General features: G+C 42.4%; 1 long non-coding RNA gene across 1 annotated transcript; it reads right to left on the reverse strand.

Annotated features, from left to right (window-relative positions):
• Window positions 1-1,826: 1,826 nt before the first annotated feature.
• Window positions 1,827-4,551, reverse strand: LOC132017506 (uncharacterized). The gene is made up of 3 exons (XR_009404301.1): window positions 3,961-4,551; window positions 2,024-2,107; window positions 1,827-1,929 (listed from the first exon to the last, which is right to left on the reverse strand). It is a non-coding gene; the product is annotated as an uncharacterized LOC132017506 (long non-coding RNA).
• Between the last annotated feature and the right edge of the window lie 2,848 nt (window positions 4,552-7,399).

The raw sequence follows: 7,399 nt of genomic DNA on the forward strand, positions 1-7,399 counted from the left end.
TCTGTCTGGCTACTGAGACAGATGTGGTCAGGTGGTAGTTCGAAACTGCTATTTGGGGAGAAGGAAAACTATGCGGCAGGGTTTGGAGCCAGTAAGAGGGGCAGAGAGCTGTTTTCTATGCTCAGCAGAGGGAATAGCATTTCCACTGGAAATCATTGTATTCTTCAGATGTTAGTTCTTTTGTCACCTTGGTAAATATGAACGCCTTTTTATTCTCCTAGTAGAATTTTTTCAATAATTATTTCTCCATGTGGGATGTTTTGTTTTGAAGATTTTATTTATTTATTTATTTGTCAGAGAGAAGGAGAGAGGGAGCACACAAGCAGGCAGAGAGAGAAGCAGGCTCCCTGCTGAGCAAGGAGCCCGATGCGGGACTCGATTCCAGGATCCTGGAATCATGACCCGAGGCAGCGGCTTAACCCACTGAGCCACCCAGGCATCCCTCCATATGGGATGTTTGAGGCTTTATATAAATAACGGAGTGGCATGTGATTTTTGAAAGCAGATATTTTTGAAAAAAAAAAAAGTGAATTTATATTCAATATAGGTCACATATACTGTATTATTAGTTTCAGGAGCAGCGTTTAGTGATTCAGCCATGGCATGTAACCCCCAGTGCACATTACATCAGGTGCCCTCCTTAAGGCCCGTCACCCAGCAACCCGGTCCTCCGATCCAGCTTCCCTCCAACAGCCCTCAGTCTGTTTCCTATGATTAAGGATCTTTTATGGTTTGCCTCCCTCTCTGTTTTCATCTTATTTTATTTTTCCATGAAGGCAAGTTTTAAAAGGCTTTCTAAAGGTGAAGTGTAAGGTTTGTGTTTGTTGATAATTTTGCATAAATTTCTTCTGCCTAACTTTGTAACCTGAGCAAAGATAGTCTTTTTTTTTGGAAAGAGATTATCTTTATCCCCATGAACTTCAACTACAGGCCATCAGTGTTGAGCAAATGACAGTAGAAAGAGTCATCCTGCATTGTTTTCAAATATCCAGGACCTATACATTGCAAACAGGACTGTGGATTCTGTGCCTTCTGATGCAAAAAGCTAGCAGCTGTAATCCAGGATGAGCATTTTAGTTATACTCTTGATGGGAAAGAACAGAGACTCTCCCAGTTCTCTGGTAATAAGGGTTAGTGGAGAATTTGAGTGCTGTCCATCAGCGCACCAGGTGCTAGGGCAGCTATAACCAGACCCTGCCAGGTGTTCAGGGGCTCTGGGCCCCCTCTTTGTTCATTTTGGCTCAATGAATTTCTCTGTCCCTGCATAACTTTACTTGCTAAAGGGCCTTTGCTTACCATGGTCTCCAGTCTACCCCAAGACACCCTTCCTGCCTGTGTGCCCCATTAGCTCAGTCTAGGTTTTCTAAATGCATACTCTAGAGAGCTAGAATGGGATTGGTTGAGTTCATCTTTTCAAATTAGTGCATGGCTTTGGCCACTGCCGATCTTGGTTAGTTTCCTATCCCTGGTCCAATTAGCTGTGATCTGAGATCGGGATGTGACTTGGTTGTTTCGGAAACAGGATAGGGGAGGGGTTGAGTAATTTCCCTGAGAAAGATGCTGAGTGGACGCTCAGGTGCTGACTGATATCCCAAGGCAAGCAGAATTTCAATTTCAGTTGCTCTTCATGAGGAAAACCAGAAGTTCACAGCTGCTTGTGTAGTGGGACAGAATCTGGATAACATTCAAAGCGGTGCCCAGTGGAAAAGCCTTTGCTAATGAGGACAAGTGAAGAAGTTGGGCCATTATCTATGTTAACAGAGTCCTAGTTGAGCCTGCTGTCCTCTGGAGTGTTAGACAAAACTACACACTCCAAATGAAAAATCTAATTTTTATTTTAATCAGAATCACCTGGGTCACAGCAGGATTTTGCTTCATCAATTTTCTGTTTTCCTTTGCTTGTGGAGCCCAGGCTGTTAGAAGCAACTTCTAGAATGAGAGAACATATTAAAAAAGTTTTAAACCTAGAAAGATTTTTAGAATAGCATTAAACTGCTTTACTAAATTGTTCTTTTCTTCTTACCTTTTTTTCCCATTATTCAGTCTAATCTAATAACAGTGAATGCAATTTAATTAGAAAATTTTCCTCAAAAGATATTTTTTTTTCCTATAAGAAAGCACAGAACATTTTAAAAACGATGTTAGTCTGAGCCTACATTTAATTTTTTAGTGAGCTCCATAGGATGATAAACTTTAAGATGATTCATAATAACATTTCTATATCAATCTATAGAAATTTGTCTTAGCCATCCACTGGCGACCTCTCCACATTTTCTTCCCATGACATATAGAAAACATGGGTGTTCCCTAGTGTGGTTTTGATTCTGCAGTGAGGTATTAAAAACTTGGGTGCTTGTGTCTTGAGTTTGAGCCCTGATTTCAGCTCTAACATGTTGGTCCCGGTGATTCATCCCGCCATTCCATGGTTTCCTTCTCTGTAAAATGGGTTTGCAATAATACTTACCTCATTGTTTGTTGTACAATTGCTTAGAACGGTATCTGACTTCTAGTTTCTGTTCCGAGGACATTTGCTATTATTTTTGTCTCTGCCCCCCGCCCTTCCCTCCCTCGGCACCCCCCCCCCCCCCGCCTTGAGAAAGTACATATTGGAAATGTCAATAATGGCCTCTTAAGGACAATGAATCTAATGTATATTTTATAGGAATTTTATGTTATACATTTATATTTTCTAATGGAAAGAATAATCTAGAACCTTCAGTTCAGAATCTAACAGATGTTCTATGTTGAGACCCGTTGCTCTAAGTGATTTTCTTTTCTGTACTGATGTGTACAAAGGATTTTAACAGCTAAATGGTGTTTGAAAAGCATAGTCCATTCATGCTGGCAAATAAAATAATTGAAGGATTTAATTAGTTTAGACAAAAATATTTTACTATCAAGATATTTAAACTGGTCAAAACATGTAATTGAAGAATTTATATTTTGCCAGAAACCATAATAAAAATAATAAAAAGTGAATAAAAATCCTGATACTTCCTTAGTATACACGATTGTTCTTTTTGTAAGTGGATCTTGTTGAAATTTTGTTTCTTGAACCAAAATTTAAATACTGTACATATTTGCTAAAATATGCCCTGTTCTATGTATTCTGCAGAAATTAATCTCAGACAAATTTGCATATTCAAATTATTTTATGGACTAACTCACATGTATAGGGAAGATGGAAGATAGTTAAGATCTTTTATTTCAAAATGTTTTATAGTGTTGATTATGAGAATTTTGATTTTTTTTCTTTCTTAAGCCTGTTGAGAGCTGCATCTCCTGCCAACCAGCACTTGGAGATTCTAGAAAGCCCAGGACCGAGATAGGCTCCTTCTCCTACTCCTCTACCATTCTCACTTCCAGAAAACCAGCCTTTCCCAAGACTTGAAGAGTAGAAAAATCTACTTTATTAAAAAAACAACCTTTTAAAATACGTACTATATAAAGCACAGCTGGCTTTGTCAGCTATTAGCATTTTTAATATTAGTTCTTTAATTTTCAAATCAATTCTCAGTCCATTTTCTACTTCAGAATGTTTATGTCCATGTAAACAAAACAAAACTCGGCCTACACTCTTAACTGGCTGCAGGAAACGCCAGGCAGTCTATGGAAAGATCAGATGACAGAAAAAAGGGCCTAGGAGTTGGAGAGAAGCTCGGCGTCTGCAGGTTGGTGAAGTCAGGAGCCTAATTAATCAGTGACAAAAAACTCAGAGCCTGGTGTTGAGTCAATGGCTGAAGGAGAAAGTTACAGAAACGCTCCCAGAAGACCTATCTTCACTCCTGCTCTTAGCTCTAACTAATTTTGGATTAGCAAAATTTATGCGCTGAATGAATACTTTATTTTTTTTTTCCGACTCGACATGCCCGTCTAGACTTCAAACTTCATTAGCAGTGTGAAGAGAAAACTCAGCTGGATTACATAAAACATTTTCAGGCAGATTAGCAGAATACTTACCCCTCGGTTCATGTCCTGTCCTGACTGAAGGGCTAAGAAAGTTAGAATCGGTCCTCCTGTAGAGAAAGGAAGGCCACCCCCTCCTCTATTTGGTGCAGGAGATTTTCCACTCCTAGTCAAATGGTGGTGCTAGTTCTTTAGTTTTGAGTTGCTGCATTTCCTAATTTCATGGTCGTAACAGCCTCCTGTCTACTGCCTCAGAACGGAGTTCACCAAAACTGAAAATGCAATCTCCATGCTCAGAAGCTCTTTAACGCGTTCGGAAGGTTAGTCTTCCTCTCTCTTGCCCAATCTGTACCGTAAGAAGACAGTCTCTGAGTGACATTCTTCTCCTCAAGTAGGTACTCCCTTTTCTTTTTCTCGATGTAAGTTTTTCCTTTTTGCTGTATGTGCTTGTTTACCAGCATGATGTAACTGTAGGGCTTCCCTCTCATGCTAAAAGATGTTCAAGTTTTTCTCTTAATGCTCCAGGGATATTTTGCAAAGTTGCTGGCAAGAGGTTATGGCGACATGAGAATGTTGAATCTAAACTTGGTACAAAGTGGAAACTCACTTTTGGAATAATATTCAGCTGAGTCAGAGGGCAGGACATCTACCCTCTCCTCGGCACAGCCCTCGCAGTCTGTCTTCCTGCCTCAGATAACGTGCACTTACTGGACCCAGCCCTAGCTAGGAGGTGTTGCATGGTCGAAACCTGTTGGAATTTTACAGGTTATTAATTGGACCGATCTCAGGCTCTTATGAACACGCTACCTGTTTCCTTAATCTTGGGTGGCATAACTTAGCGTTGACTTTGAACGAGGCAGTCCGAACAAGCCAGCAGTTGTTTCCCGAGGGCTGTCCAGTTTTCTGAAAAGCTGCGTAATCTAGCAATAACAGAAGTGAGCCTGCTAGTCTTTAAATTGCCCTGTGATCTTAGGTAAGTTCTTTTGGAGTCCAGCTGCCGTGGTTTGCTCTCACGTGAAAAAAGCTAGCGGTCATTTTTCTGCAGCGGGGTGGTGTGTACGTTAGTGCCTCCCCCACGGACAGCGGTGTGCTGCTTGAGTAACAATGTGGCAGTCACAAAAGACAGGGCAGGCTACTTTCATTTTGGTTAGAGGAATGCCACACGGTTCAGGAAATGTGTGTTGAGTTGTAAGTTTCATGCTTTGTCGAGAGGGTAACCAGTGTTTGTTCTCGCAGACATGCTCCTAGAAGCCAATGTGATTTTTTTTTTTTCCTAAGTAAGGGTTGGGCTTTTATCAGGACTTGGGATCATCACACTGATTCCTGTTCAAATTTCTGTCAGCTCTACAGGCCAGTTCTAATTGGCCTGCAGAGCAACTCCGTGCATGAGGTTGCTGGGAAAGTCATCTGGTTTTGAGGAGGATCTATAGGACTGTTATATATGATATATGTTAATGTTGAGAGTGAAATTATGAATACGAGGGAGAAGTATTTCAATTTTATTGTAAGAAGCTCTGAGAGCCAAAGAAATGAAATTTCTTTGGGAAATTTCAGAAGACCAAGGGTCTTCAGAAACCCTTGGGAACTTCAGAGGCTGAGGGTTCTGAGCCCATTTCTGCTCTATACAATCCTTCCTGATTTGTCAAAGGCAAATGTTTGCTCCCATTTTGTGACTATTTATGAAGACTGCCGACTAGGCCTTGGCATGCACGGCTGTAATACTCCAGAGGTTAAAGGCAATGCTCTAGAGGTTGTTAGATTTTTCAAAGAAATTCGGAATCAAAATAATCTAGGTCTCAGAGACATAGCATGTAGGCAAAAAGCACAACATCTTGATCATAAATAGAAGGGTCGTATTTACCCCCAGGGGATTTATTTTTCTCAGACCCTTGCAAGTATTTGCTTTGTATTATCGCTCTTGACACTCATGGAGAGGGAAGAAGCTCTTGCATCTTAAACTTGCTGTAAGAATAGTCAAAAAAAGGATCTCTTATTTGGATTAACTGTGACTTTTCATTCCGTTTCAGATTTAGACCTGGCTACCTCCACCTTCCCCACCAACACTCGCTTTAAACCTCTCCCCAGGATAAACTTACATCCTGGGTGTCTGCTAAACATTTTTACGCAGTTACCTGGGGGTTCTTGGAGTGTTTGTCTGTATTTGTTCAGCCCAGTTGGTCAGAGCAACCTCTCGGGCTGAGGGCCCGGTGGTTGGGCTTCAGTTTGCTTTGAACAGCGAACAGTCCTGCTCCATGGCAGCAGATCGGCTACAAGGGAAAGGAGCCAAGAAATGAGAGTGACCAGCTCGAGTAGACCGTCCGCGTTGTGAAACAGTCATAGCATATGTTTCATTGATGTCGGCCGAGATGGGGGCCTGCCCACCCGTCTTCATTAGGGCTGCTCTCCATTGTTAATCCTCTACGAAGCTCCCTACAGCAGGTGTAATAAAGTGCCGTGTTTTAAGGCAGGTGGCTTTTGATGATGGGGATGATGGTAAGTCTGCCTACTGGGCAGCATCTCGGCGGACTTCCTCTGGATCATTCCCACGGGACAAAGGCAAAATCTTGCCCATCAGTGACGTTCATGTTCTTTCTAAGAAGCATAACAGTTTTCCCTCTGAAAGCATGTGACTCTTTTTTGAGGATAAAGAGGCCTGTGCCATCTACTCATCCACAAAAATATTTTGCTAGGAAGTGTATATTCCTGCTTAGGTTTTCCCTAGCAGTAACTCTTGGGGGAGGATGAAGACATTAGCTCCGTTCAAATCCTCAGGAGATGGCTGAGTCCAAGCCATTCCCGGGCCCCCCTACCCCCAAAAATATCCCTATAGGGAAAATAAGAGAAACTACCGGATATAACTATATGGAATAAGTAAAGTGAAACCACTCAATGAACCGCTTGTAGTTTCCAGGTGTTAGAAGCTTAATATGACAAAGTCATTTTAAAAAAAGATTCATTTATTTATTTTAGAGAGAGAGAGAGAGAGTGAGAGAGAGCATGAGAGAGTGTGAGAGCTTGCAGGCATGGGGTGGGGAGGGGACAGAGGGAGAGGAGTAGATTCCTCACTGAGCACAGAGCCTGACAAGGGGCTCGACCTCGCAACCCTGGGATCGTGACCTGAGCTGAAATGAAGAGTCGGAGGCCTCACCGACTAAGCCACTCTGGTGCCCCGACAAAGTCATTTTTTTGCGAGCATGGTACAGAGCCTGATAATGCGTGTTGGTGGAATAAATGACCAAGCTCATGGTCGGCACCAGAGCTGCTGGGAGTTTGATCCATCAGGTGGTAACTGGGAGAGAAGGCAATAAATCCAGCCGGCTGAGTGTGCCGCCTGTAGAAACGGCCCTGCTTTCGCGATGAGAGCCAAGTGTCCGGAGACAAAGGGCAGAACGGCCAACCTCCTGCCCTCTGCTGTTGCTTGCCTTTGTGTCTGTAAGTATGGCCACATCCCTGTGCGATGCGAGGAGGAGCAAGGAAGGTGGGCACATTCTCA

Source organism: Mustela nigripes, chromosome 5 (assembly GCF_022355385.1).
Source record: "Mustela nigripes isolate SB6536 chromosome 5, MUSNIG.SB6536, whole genome shotgun sequence".
Taxonomy (NCBI): domain Eukaryota; kingdom Metazoa; phylum Chordata; class Mammalia; order Carnivora; family Mustelidae; genus Mustela; species Mustela nigripes.